The sequence below is a fragment of the Phocoena sinus genome, chromosome 14 (genome assembly GCF_008692025.1).
Source record: "Phocoena sinus isolate mPhoSin1 chromosome 14, mPhoSin1.pri, whole genome shotgun sequence".
In the NCBI taxonomy this organism is placed as follows: Eukaryota; Metazoa; Chordata; class Mammalia; order Artiodactyla; family Phocoenidae; genus Phocoena; species Phocoena sinus.
In genome coordinates this window covers 71,228,520-71,242,035 of record NC_045776.1, presented here as the reverse complement: position 1 = coordinate 71,242,035, position 13,516 = coordinate 71,228,520, and the positions used below count along the sequence as shown (strand labels likewise).

The window sequence follows — 13,516 nt, the reverse complement described above, 5'->3', positions numbered from 1 at the left end:
CCAACCCCCAGACTGTTGGCCGTTATTTTTTTCCTGTGAAGGATGAGGCTTAGAGATTGAGGATCAGAGAGGTTAATTGGCTCCCTAAGGCCACACAGCTCACAGCGAAAGGAGTCAGGCTCCTGAGCCTTGCCCTTCGTTTACCTGGACACCACAAGGGCTGTTCCTATTCTCCTGGTCCCTTCTCCAGAGCTCACCTACCCTCCTCCTCTGTGATTTCCAGCCCTTTCCACTGATGCCACAGACTCTCCCTACACCAGTCAGGGTTATCTCATTTATCTTTGATAGCTCGATCAACACTTATGAGTCTCATGCCCCATCCCTCAGAAGACTCTTCTCATCCAGATGTTGCACTGAAAACCAAAGGGATCAACTCCTTCACCCTGAGGTGTTTGCAGCTGGTGACAGCTCGCAGGAGAGGGGTTTGTGAGCCTGGTGCCTTATGCCAGCACAGCGCGTCCACAGTGGTGGACCCTCAGGCTTTTGGACACGGGGGAGGGGAGCCTTTGGCCCGGGATCTTCCTGGAGGTTAGTAAGCGGCAGCCTCCCCTGCTTCAGGAACCTGAGGACAGGCAGTGACTAAGTCAGTTCCATAGACGTCTGTGTTACCACTTCCTCATACCTCCACTGGGACCTCTCTGTTCCTTGCGTTGACTTTTTTTTTTTTTTTTTTAATGTGACAAAGCTGCATATCAGCGGAGCTCAGAGAAACCGAACAGGCCTGGGAGGCCGTGAGGGTAAGTGTTGCAATCTTGGCACACCCACGTCTACACTGCCTGCCTGCCTGCCTGCCTGTGGCCTTCTGCCAGAGCCCACGGGCCGCGGTGACTGAGGGTGGTTAAGGCTGTGTCCTGTGACCTGGATGAAGAGACTGGGGTCCCTCTCACCTTCTGCTGAACTGGTAAAACTGTTCCCTCACTCGGGCATCCTTCCTTCCCTGTGTGGGCATTGGAGCCGGTGCCGGGAGACCAGGGGGAGAAGCATGGCTCGTCAAGGTGTGTTTGGAGAGGCAGGATGGCACGATGGTCAGAGCTTCTGGAATCTGACTGCTTGGCTTCAAATTCCTCGCCTTCCTAGTTCTGCAGTCTTGGTTTCCTCATCTGTGAAATGGGAACGACACTGCCTCACAGGGCCTTTGGTGGGGGGGACATGGATCTAGGGGAGGGCACATTTTATTTTATCTTATTTATTTATTTATTTGTGTGTTTTTTATGGTACACGGGCCTCTCACTGTTGTGGCCTCTCCCGTTGCGGAGCACAGGCTCCGGACGCTCAGGCTCAGCGGCCATGGCTCACGGGCCCAGCCGCTCCGCGGCATGTGGGATCTTCCCGGACTGGGGCACGAACCCGTGTCCCCTGCATCGGCAGGCGGACTCTCAACCACTGCGCCACCAGGGAAGCCCTATTTTATCTTTGTTATTTTGGTATTTGCCGTGCCATTTGTTTAAAGGAAAGGACCTGGGGTTGGGGAACTTGGAATTGGGCGTTCATGTGGGAGACGCACTTAGCTGGGGTCCCAGAGCTCGGTAAGCGTGCGGCGTTCACGACTTTGTCTCTAGGTGTCCGTGTCCCCGGCGACAGGGCAGATTTAGTGAGAAGCTCTGCCCCTTTCTGCTTTCTCGCTGTGGCGCTTTGGCAAGTTGCTGTGCCTTGCTGAGAGCCGTGTTCTTGAAAACTGGGGCTGCGTCAGCTCCATCTCTGGTGGTTGTAAGGATGCAGGGCTGACATCAAAGGTGGTCCTGGCCCTGGGGCAGCCATCAGTTCTGGAAGCGCCTGAAAGGCCTCTTTGGGCGTCATCTGGCTCCCCCGGGGCGGGGGCGGCAGTGGTGTCTGGCTGGTTTCTCCCCTAGGATGTCATATGGAAATGCTGGGGGCACCCCAGACACTCAAGTTCCTTAGGGGGCTCTGAAGCTCATGGGGTGCGGAGCAGGGCCACCGTGGGGAGCTGAGTAGAAGGCCGGCTGCCTGGCCCCTGCCTTCTCAATGCACCTCCTGCTCCCGGGACCCCTCCACCCCTTCTGGCTCTCCCTCCACTCCTCTCCCCTTCCCCCTCCTTTTTTCGGCAGCCAGTGCTCTGAGCCAACTGACATCTTCCAGAGCTGGAGTGGATGGAGCATCTTTGGTCAAAACCAAGCACTTACCTGCACCCTGAATCGTGGGCCCTCATTAATCCTTAGTGAGGGAATGAACACATGAGCCGCAACAGCAGAGGGCCAACTCCTGATATTTTGGGGGACAGCATCTGGGGCATCACTTGAAGTCCTCTCTTTCCCTCACGCAAAACCAACCCTCACTAAAGTTATTTTGAGGTCATGTGCCTTATTTTTAAAACACACATAATTCCTTTGAGGGCATACGCTTTGTAAAAAAAAAAAAAAAAAAGCATGGGACTTTTGTGTTCAACACCGTAATATTCCCATCCATTTAAAGACCAAAATTGTGTCCCTTGGAAATCTTTGGCTCGGCTCCAGGGAGAGGCCCCTCACCTGATTCCTATCTCTGTGGTTCATTTGGAGAAACTTGGGGTAGAAATGCATGGATCGTCAGGTCTGACAGGGGACACTCTCAGACAACTGAGTCCTCTTCCCTTGCTGCTCCGCTGTGTAGGTGAGGAAACAGAGGCACAGAGAGGTTAAGTGACTTGCCCAAGGTCACACAGCTGGTAAAGGCAGAGCCAGAGTTTGAACCCAGACAGCATTAACCACAACACTTGCATTCCCAGAAGAGGAAACTGAGGCCCAAACGTGATGTCAGAGAAAGAAGCCTGGGTGTCCAGACCATTTCTTCAGCTGTGCTGGCTCCTGAGCTCGGGCAGGGTCTGAGCCCCATGTCCTCAATGCTGCATCTTCAGGGTCATCTGAAATACCTACAGGTTCGAGGCTCAGAGAGGGGAAGAGAGATTTGTGCAGATTCTTTGAAAATTAGGAGCAGAGTTGGGCCTGGAACCCAGGCCTCCTACCTCAGCGTGGTTTCCCTCCAGGGAAGATTCAAGGACTTGGGTTTGGATGGGAAAGATAGAGCTGCTCTGTGGGTCTCACTTTCCCCTGATGTCCAAAGCGGGGTTGAGAACCCCGACCCACTGGAACCTGTCTGTGGCCAAGCTTTTACCAGCCTGCAGAGAAAAAGAGAGAACACAGACAATCGAGTGATTGTTTTATTCATAAAGTGAAGTATTTTCAGCTGAGAAGGATGAGTCCGCGTCTCATTGATTTTTGTCAGTATTAACATAGTTTGTTTTCGGAAATGGTGAAGATGGTCAAAGACAGTTTTAATTCTGCCGTGCCCTTACTTGGCAAACCTAGAAAAGTGGTAAGTCTAGCACAGTCTCAGAAGCGTTTGGGAAATGTAACTGGTTCAGGAGTTCGCTTGAGCTCAGAGGGTCTCTTGGGCTCCTTTGAGGTGAGGGTAGGCACGGGTGCAGCTGAGGTGGGGCGCCCAGAAAGAACTGAGAAATTGGGCGTGGAGATGAAGGCTCTGGCTGCCAGCGCCAGGGCTGGACTTCAGAGAGGGGGATGTACCTGGCACACCACGGTTTCCCCACAGGGGCAACAGGATGCAACGGTTGCCACGTGAGGCCTCCGTCATGACTCAGAGTCCAGGCAGTGGGCGGGGAGGGAGAGGACTGGGGGAGAGAGAATGAAAGGCGGAGATGCTGATCGTGGGTCAGAAGGACACAGGAGGGGGCTGGGAAGGGGCGCAGGGAGCCTGCTCTGGCTGGGACAGAGGGCGAGGTTTTGGTGGGCAGGGGGCTGAGTGGGGAGGAGTTGAGAGGGGGTCGTAGGGCCTCTGTCGAGGTGGTGGATACACAGGAGAGGAATGAGTAAAAGACAGTCCCAAGAGGCTTGTTGTGGCTTCTGAGCTGGATATCTGTCTTAGGAAGGGGCTCCCCAGAAGCAGAGCCTGAGGTGAGGATTTGGTGAATGGGAGGTGGTGAGGGTGTGTCTCAGGCAGGGCTGGGATTTGGTGAGGGAAGGGAGGCAGGGTCACGCCATTTCAGGGTTGGATCTCATCTTTATTGAACATTTTGATATTTTGCTCATCGTGCCTTTTGTGCATTAGCTTTGATTTTTCAATGCTGCATGAAAGTATTATTTATCCTGATTAGTGGGTTTGGGGGGGGCACACCCTTAAATTTGCATTCAAGGATCGGGCACAGGGAGGATGTCAGCAAGAATATGGTCGCAGGTGGAGACTAGCCTCAGCCTGATCCCCGGGGGGTGGGTGGACTCTGGAGCCTGAATTGTACCCCATGGCAGCCGGGGGGAAGCAGCTCCTGCTTGGCTGAGGGCAGTTCTCAGGAGAAGGGGGCAGCAGTGAGCTGTGATATCTAGCATTCTCTACAGCTGTGGGATGGGTGCCCCCCTCTGGTAAAGGGGATCTGGGCCACCAACACCTACTACAATATTCTTTGAGAGATGGCAGTAAAATTTGAATTATTTATAAGTGCTTATGGCTGCTGGACTGTTTCTTTGAATGTGACTGTGCTAGAGCTTCCAGGGCGCAGCTTCTATTCCTGTTATAGAATGGATGAATGAATGAACGCTTGCAGCAGGGAGGGTGTCCGGGCTTGGGGAGAGGGGAGCAGGATGGTGGGCGGAGCTAGTGTGGCTGCGGCCCTCACCTGAGGGGTGGACTCATTTCAAGTTGCTCGTTCATTTCCTTAGAAGGTGGGAGCTGGGGAGAGGAAGGCCAGAGTGGAGTAAGTATCTATGATTCTGGCCATGGAAAGAGGAGCAGAGGGAGGAGGAACCCGGCTTTGGGTTTCTTAGGACTTGGAATTACATCTTTGTATTCCTAGCTGCTTGCCTGCTACCTGGCAGATAATATGGGCTCCGTGAGGTTTCCTGAATGTATGAATGAGAAATATGTAATCTGTGAGCAGGTATTTACACCTCAGTGTGAAAGAAGCTCTGAGAGGAGGTTTTGTATACTCACACTCCCTTATGGCTGTACCACATTCATGTCTGGGGCAATGCCAGGCAATCGTACGAATCGTAATCATACCTGACGACACTAATAATAGAAACAGTGATAGATTCTTTACTGAGAACTTAACGTGGACCAGGCATTGTTCTGGATGCTCTGTATTCCTTCTCTTATTTAATTCTAATACCAACTCTGTGAGGTATGTACTATTACTGTTCAATCTTGCAGATCGGGAAAGTGGGGCACAGAGAATTTAAGTGACAGAGAAGTCTCACAAGTCGTAAGTGGCAGAACTGGGATTTGAACTTGGATGGCCCAGCTCCAGAGCTTGCCCTCTTCACTGTCACGCTGAGCATGGCTTTGGGTTCAAGTCCTGGTTCCTCCATTTTTTAACTGTGTGACCTTGGGCAAGTTGCTTGACCCCCTCTGAGCTTTAGTTTCCTCAGTTGTGAAGTGAGGGTAGTGTCAGGGCTCTTGGGAGGCTGGAGCAAAGTGAGGGATGGGAAGGATCCTGAGGGCTCATGGTGATGGCTCCCACGGCTCAGCATCACGGTGATTTCAAGGGTCCCCACTTGTGGCTGCAAACTGCGGGGGCTCTTGGGAACCTACACCAGTGAGACGTTGCCAGGATTCTTGGCTGGAGGGTGAGGAAGAGGGATGAGGGAGACAAAGGCTCTTCTGTCAGCCACTTGGGGCCCGTCCCAAGTTGGGAAGATGTGAGTCCTGTAAGGGAGAGACGAGGAGTGCCTGGGCGTGGGGCGGGCACTCTGTTGCCCGCCAAGATTTGTTCTTCATGAGAAATGGGTGGAAAATTATTTTGGATCCTTTCCTGAGGGGCAGGGATGGCCAGGGCCCATTCATGGAGGGGAGAGGTTTCTCCACACCCCAGGAATGCGATCATGGCCTTATTTTAAAACAGAATGAAAGCAGAAAACAGCCTTAAGTCGGCAGCTGCTGTGGGCTGCTCAAGGCGGCCAAGCCAGCTCCAGAAAATGGCTTCCCATGGGCTCAGGCTCCGGGCTCTGAGCTCGGGGTCGACCCCAGAAATCTGCTGACTGGTCCGTCACTACCCTGTTCTGTGCCTCCTCCAGCCTGAGTGCCTTCTTCTCCGGGAAGCTACAGGCTCCAGATCTACCCTTTGGGGTTGTTGAGGGTGCCTCAGGCCTAAATCTGTCTCCCACACTCTGCGGATAGTTTCGTACATCGCAGAATTCATTTCTGATCCCAGTCTACATGGCTCTGAAGCTTTTTTTTTTTTTTGATGGATTAAATCACAGCACAGCCAGTGAAAAGGAAGGGCTTAAGACTTGTTTTCTCATCATAAAAGAAAGGGTTCGAGAGCCCTAGAAACTATTAAGAATAACTGGGGAATGACACACACACACACACACACACACACACACACTGATTTCATGTAATATTGTAACACACACATGATGATGAACTCTAACAGTAAGAGACTGGAAACAAGCCAAGTGCCTGTGCCCAGGAGACTGGACAAGTAAATGAAGGCAAATCCAATAATGGAATACTATGCAGCCATCAAAAAGGATGGGTGCTTTTTTACCCACTGATATGAAATGATCTCCAAGGTATATTGTTAGGTAAGAAAGACAAGTTGCAAAATAGTGTGTGTAACAGACCAACTTTCATGTAGAACAGGAAAGAACTTGGAGATGTATTTGTATTTGTTTAAAGACACTCTGGAAGGAGACATAAGAAACAAAAGGATTTGGGTGCAGTGGGGACTGGGTGTATGGTGGCAGGATAGAATGAGGATTTGCATTCTAACCTTTTTATAATTTTAGATAGTTTTGAACATCACCAATTCGATGGAGTTGTGTAGCCTAGTCGAAAATTTAAATTAAAAAAGCCAACTTAGAATTGTGAATGGACGCCCACTAGGCTAAAGCAAGTGCCACTGTGAAGAGATATTATAAACGCTAATGTCCGTGGCTTTCATCACCGTTATCTCTTTGACCACCACAGGAACATATTTGGGATTTTAAGTCTACTCTACCTGACTCCAGCTTCCTCGATGTCACAAGGAGAAAGTTCCTTCTGGTCTCCTTGAACCTGGCTTGAGAGGGTCCTGTTTGAGGTTTATGTAGGACCCACTCTTTCTTCAGCATCCGTGTCATCCTGGTGGCTGACATGTGCTCCCAGTGGCCCCCTGTGGCCACGGCCGGTCCAGCCCATGTCTCACTGTGGATTTGCCATCTCATTCCAAGAAAATCTTTGAATGCTTGACCCCTCGAGGAAGTGTCTGTAGGAAAAAAATATGTCCTCATGGGCTAATATTCAGTGGACGCAGAGATCCTCTGGAGAAGGTAATGACTGAAAACCCATGCTTGTAGGAGTCGTGAGTGTCCTTGTCAGCATCCTTTTACCATAGAACAGGGTAACAGACAAGCAAGCCCAGGGCAGTGAGCGTCATGACACCCCAGGCCCGTCTCCGGATGGTGGAGAGCGTGGCTGGGTTCTAGCATTTGTCACAGAGAATAATGTCCTGCTCTCCGCTGCCTAGAGTATCAAGACATCAGTTCAGAGAAACGGCATCAGCGAGAATGCCTTGAGGGCCACACACTTCAGGCCCTTTCCCAGACATTCTAGAAATTTCTTCCCATTAAGCCAGCAATGCATAACCCTGGATGTCTAGACCAAAGCAAATAGTCACTCCTTCCCTGGCACGTCTGGGGAAAGCAGCTCCTACTGAATGGCCTTTTGGGGCAGAGCTGCCAGCTTACAGGAGGGGGTATTGTATTCAGGCAGCCAGTGTTTGGAAGCCTCTCCTGAAACATCTGGAACCTCAAGCCTGCATCTACCGTCAGCACATCTCTGAGGATGCTGGCCTGCACATCATGCTGTGTCCTCTCTACACGGAACTCTGGACAAGGTCCTTCTGTTCCTGGTCCCCGAAGGTTTCGCCTTCCCTGAAGTGGGTTTGTTCTGAGCCAAGGGGCACGTGACTCCTGTAACTGGTTTTTCTTTTCCAGACTAGGAGTCTGTGAGTCCACTGTGTGGCCCACCCAGGCTAAGTATTTAGGACATTACTTATTGTCTGCATTTTTCCCCTCAGCCCTGGCTCCGTTTTCTGTCTCCACCCATGTTTCCTTTCCTCCTTTCACTCTCACTTTTAATTTACGTTCCCTTGGATACCTGAGCCTCTTCGGAGCGTTAGCCCACCCTTGGGACCAAGCCGGTACCTAAGCAAACAAAAAATTTGACAAACCTGCAAGCAAGAGCAGCCTGTGAACACCCCTCCCCCTGCCCGGGGAAAGAGCAGTCCCAGCTGTAGGAACCAGCAGGTAAGGGGTTAAGAATGATGCAGAGGAAGTGCTGGCCAAGGTTAAAGTGAGGAAGTGGCCGCTGCCGGGGAAGGAGGTGGCCGGCTTATCCTGTGTGACTCCAGGCTGAGGGGAATGTGGCAGGTTGCTGGAGTTCAGTTTAGTAAAAAAAGGAAGAGCTTTCTAATGACTTGATGGGTTTTTCTAGAAGTTCTGCTGTGGGGATGGGGGAAGAGAGAGAAGGGCAACCTTCTCTGGAAAATAGCAGAACCCAGGGAGAGTTTGTTTTCTGATGATTTTATTTCTGAGTGATGACTCGAGGGCCTGGGGGATGCCCGAGAGGAGGTTCTAAGTGGATGGTCCCTCATTTTGAAGTGAAACCAAGCCTCAGAAACCAAGCAACTTACCAGGAGGGCTCCCCTTCCTGCTGCCTGTGGGATGATGTCTTGTGTCCTTCTAAGCTCTACCAGGCACCGGTTTTGGCCCACTCTGCTCTCTACAGCATCCCCACGCCTAGCACAGTGCCTGGCAGAGATCTGTCAAATTTAACTGAATGAAAAAATAAAAGTTTTTTTTTTTTTTAAAATGATGACAGAGCTAGAATAACAAAGTCGATGTTATCCGACTCCAGAAGTAGCTTCCTTTAAACATCACAGCCACAGGGTGTGTTTGTTGGAGCTGGGATTTTCATATAGGCAGGGCCACCTGCCTGTCCTGATTTGCCTGGAACGTTCTGGTTTTAGCACCAAAAGTCCTATTTCTCAGGACACCCCCAAACTCGGATGACTGGTCAACCTATATACCCTGCATTTGTGATCTCATGTAAGCCTTACACTGGCCCGCTTTGCAGATGAAGAGACTGAGTCATGGCCTGAGATCTCAGGGGTCAGGCTGGCCTTGGCGCCTGGCTTTGCTGCAGCTGTGTGAGGCTTAAGCCCTCCGCTGCCCTAAGCCAGTTTCCTTTTTCTGTAACATGGAGGTGGCAGACCCCTCGAGCCTATAGCCTCTCCAGCAGTGGCTTTTAAGGATTCTGACATTTCCTCTGGGCTTCAACTGTCTTCCCAGTGAGACCCTTTCTCGGGCAAGGCTGAGTTTCTCCTTGGGAAAAGGTGACAGCACAGTTATAGGGTCAAGGGGGAGGGCAGCCTGTCTCTCCTCCCACCAAGCCTGGGAACAGGGTGGGATCTCCTACATACTCCACCAATGCCAGCCCTTCCGTCAGCTGCCTGGGCTGGAGCCAGGCAATTCCAGGGGGCCAGAGCCTGCCTGAGTGCCCCAGGGGCCCTGTGCCTGGTGCTGGCAGCCTGGGCGGGGTGCGGCTGGGGCGGCTCAGGCCTGCAGGATCTCCCAGGGGTCCTCCGGCTGGACGTGCCTCTGCAGCCCCCTGCCTGCTCTGGAGCCTGGCGTGTGGCGACCGCACTGGCCAGAGGTGGGTAAGTCGGGTCACTGAGGGCTCTTTGAGGTGGGCTTGTGGGTATGTGAGACACGGCTCCCCTGCCTGCCCTGTGCATGGGGGAGTCAGCGGGTGTAGGAACAGAGGGCCTTGCACACAGTGGAGTCCCCAGCCAGCAAGCCGCAGAACATCAAGGGCAGTCACGGTGATTGAAGGTGTGGGCCCCCGTGTCAGAACAGCCCAGGTTCAAATCTTACCTCTGCCTCTTCCTAGCTGTGGGATCTTGGGCTAGTGGCTTTGCTTTTCTGTGCCTCAGTTTCCACATCTGCAAAATGGGAATGAAAATACCCACCTTAAAGGTTTGTTCTGAGTAGAGGCACTGGGTACACAGTTGGCGCCTGACAAGTAAGGGCCACTGTTATCACCACCTCCCACCCCCAGCCTCTCAGTGGCTTAGATTCCTCCCCTACCAGGGCTGCACCTGGGAACCCGGGGAAGAAGGAGGGAGAGGAAGGAATGTGGCCTGAAGGCTTGTCACGGCCTAGCAGTGAAAGAGGCCAGCAGCCCACCCAGGACTCTTAGAAGCGCTGTGATAAGGACAGGAGAACATTTTAAACAGCTGTGTGGATTGCAGCTGGGGTGCACTGGAGCACGGGCTCTGGAGACCACAGATCCAAGTTCAAGTCCTGGCTCCACCAGGGCTGTCTGGTGATCCTGACCAGGTTCCTTTCAGAGCCTCAGTTTCAACACCTGTTAAGTGGGGATAATAACCATCCCCGTCTTGGGTGGGGAGCTGGTCAGGCTACCGGGAGATAAGGAAGGCAAAGCATCCAGCCAGATGTCTGGCACATGCCAGCAGGATCATTCTCTGTCTTCTTACCATTTGCTCTCCGTTCTGCCTGTCTTTTTGTCCAGTGCGTAGCAAGGCTGGGGGGAGCAGGACAGGAAAAGGTTCCTCTGACCCCCAGCACAGCAACCTGTAAGAGCAAATGCCCAGAGGCCTTGACCGCCACGCATTCAAGGGGCACTGGGCTCTTGGGGGCACAAGTGAGTGTGTCGTCTTGGAAGGACTTGAGGTCCAAGGTTCCCCCCTGTGGCCCCTCCCTGGACCCAGCCGGCGGTTCCCCATGAACCCTGCTGCCCTGTCCTGGGTGGGTGCGTGCATGTCGCTGACCTCCCTGGGCTGGCGAAGGGGAACAGAGATCAGTGCTCACAGCCAGGGGCCCTCCCTTCCTCTTTTTTGCAGCTTATCTCCATCCAGCCTCCTGATCTGGGCTGCCTTTTCCCCTTAACATCCCTTCCCTGAAACTTAGTAATGTCAGGATCAGGCACGCGCGCACGCACATGCCCCCCAATTAGATGCTTTTAGCCTTGTCTCATCAATAGTGAGATAACAAGAAACAGGATCTATGCTATGCGCTCTGTGTGTGTCAAGTTATTTAATCCCAGAATAGTTCAGTGCAAGAGGTATTACAATTTTCCCCACTTTGCAAATAGGGAAACTGAGGCAGAGGGCAGGTAAATGATCCTCCACTGCTGAGATTAACCCCGGGCAACCTGGCTCCCCAGCTGGGCACTCAGCCCCTCCACCATCTGGCCTCAGTGAGAGCCTGAGCTTGATGAGCTGGATGTCTAACCTTCCCCCAAATCCTATTTCAAGGAATAGCTAATGATTACATAACAGCAACATTTCTGCCTTCTGTCTTTCATAGCTCTGCAACCCCCATAATTCTTCCACACTGCACCCCAACTTTCTTTGCTTTCCTACTCTCTCTTTCCTCCACTCCAAAGTCTTCCTCTCTCAGTCCAACCTGTCCATTTTAGAGATGTGGAAACTGAGGCCTGATCAGAGAGGGAAAGTGCTTGCCTAAAGTCACACAGCAAACCAGGGACACCATGGGAGGTTCTGTCAGTTTGTTCTCTAAGCTCAGCCCTCTATGCACTCCTCAGGTTTGCTGGAGTGGAAGACAGGGAGGGGGGGATCAGGTTGCATCCTTGAGATGTCCTGCCACCCCCATCATTTAGCATAAACTATTCTCTCCCTCGCTTCTCTCCACACCCACAACTGCTCCAGCCTTGCCCCCAACCAGCCTGAGCCAGTGAATGGTGGTGGTGGTGGGAGTGTTGGCCCACAGGCCATTGTTACTTTTACTGCAGTTAATTGTGGGGGAGTTAAAAGTAGAACTCTAATGGTGGAATTCAAGGCCTAGCAACAGGGTTTACCAGGCATCAATTTTTGGGTAGGGGATGCCTTTCTGAATCCAAAAATCAGACCCCAGAGGCTGCTCTTTCATCTGCACCCATGTTCTTCACTTACCTGCCTCTCACACCCATCCTAGGATTAGCATACCTTGTAAGCTACTGGTCTGGCTGCCCCTTGGCATTTCCTCCCTCCTGTCTCTCCCCATCCCCAGTGACACCCAAGGATGGGGAATCAGTGTTGCCATGGTGACTAGATTTCATCTGTGGCCATCAGGGATTCTCGGGCTGGGGTTGGGTCTCAGCCCCTGGGACTGGCCAGTGTGACCTGGCTTCTTCCATGAAGACTCATTTTGGTGTATCCTGTCCCTACTCCTCTGCTCATCCAAGATTTTTCTTGGAGCATTGGCAGTTGCCATGGAAACGGCTCTTGAGGCAAATGTGCCCATGCCGGCTGAGGAAGAATTCCCTCAAGAAAATGGGGAGATTGCCAGACTCCCCGGCTCTGTGATGGGGCCCTTGATTTCTGAAGCCTCCAAAAACTGCCACTTCTGAGTGGACCTGGAGCTGGTGGGGGATTCTCACTCAGTTCATCAGGTCTTTTGCTAGCCTCTTGCCTCCAGTCTCTCCTCTTCCAATGCAGTCTCCGTATGAGCCACCTGGGCTAGAGCTGGGGTTGTTTAGAAAAATGGGCACCCCTCTGCTTAAAAACCACCCATGGCTCCCTATTGCCCACAGGATAAATTTGGCACCTTGCAGGAGGTCTCATAATCTGAACCCCTCTTCTTTTCTCAGCCACGTCTCCTGCCATCCCCCCAAAATTCCCGCCACACACACACAGACACACACGCACAGACACCCACACACAATCTAACCTCACATTACCCAGCCTCTGTACCTTTGCACACAGTTTCCTCTGCGGAGATGCCTTCTCCTTCCACTGCTCCATTAAGCAAAGGCTTCGTACCCCTCAAGCCTCAGCTCAAATGTCACTTCCTCCCAGAAGCCTCCCCTGATTTCCCTGGCTGCCTTCCCTTTGCTTTGTACAGAGCCAGGGCCACAAACTCAGCCAGCAACAAGGTCAGGCAGGAGACACAATTGACTAACATCAGAACATTCTCCACTTCCACAAAGAAATCCACACTCTCCCATTAAAGCTGAAAGTGAGAATGACTGTTCATCTTTCTCTTATCTTGCTCTTGTTTCGACAACAGTAGAGAGCCAGGGCAGGCTCCATGGTGAATCACACCAGACTCGTTGCCCCAGAGTCAAGGGGTTGAACATAGGGAGGCTGCCAAGAACCCCATCCTGTCTGTGATGCAGGCCCAATAGGGCTGGTTTGCTGGAAGTCTGGATTTTAGGTGACATCTCAGAGCACTGACTATGCCATGTTCCTGCACCCACCTCCCCTACTTGGGGGCATAGACTCCCACAGTCTCCAACAAGCAGTGTGACACTTAGAAGGTATTCACTAGCTGCTTATTGAATGGATGTTTGAATGAATGGATTCATGCTGTTTCTTGAACCTGCTAAACCTGCTCCTGCCTCAGGGCCTTTGCACTTACCCTTCCCACTGCCTGAAGTGCTCTTCCATCAGATAGTGATATGTCTCCCTCTCCCTGTATTCAAGTCTGCTCAAAGGTCTCCGTATCAGAGGCCTTCTTGGAACACTCTGCCTAAAATAGCACCCCGCCCCCATCTCTATGCCCCA

The 13,516-nt window shown here is 52.1% G+C and overlaps 1 protein-coding gene and 1 long non-coding RNA gene across 5 annotated transcripts in view; one reads left to right on the top strand and one right to left on the bottom strand.

Moving 5' to 3' along the window:
• The window catches only part of CMKLR1 (chemerin chemokine-like receptor 1), a 38,994-nt gene that overhangs the window by 7,571 nt on the left and 17,907 nt on the right, over positions 1-13,516 (top strand). The window contains exon 1 of one of the 4 annotated variants that reach the window (XM_032602728.1): positions 704-901. The exons of 2 other annotated variants lie outside the window; for them this stretch is intronic. The gene's annotated coding sequence lies outside the window, so the exon portion shown is untranslated. Of the gene's footprint in view, positions 1-703; positions 996-13,516 lie in introns of those variants that run through there. One more of the 4 variants, XM_032602729.1, reaches the window with a different exon arrangement.
• LOC116738859 lies at positions 995-12,794 on the bottom strand. Its single transcript, XR_004345385.1, has 4 exons — positions 10,487-12,794; positions 9,864-9,931; positions 6,947-7,192; positions 995-3,112 (listed from the first exon to the last, which is right to left on the bottom strand). It is a non-coding gene; the product is annotated as an uncharacterized LOC116738859 (long non-coding RNA).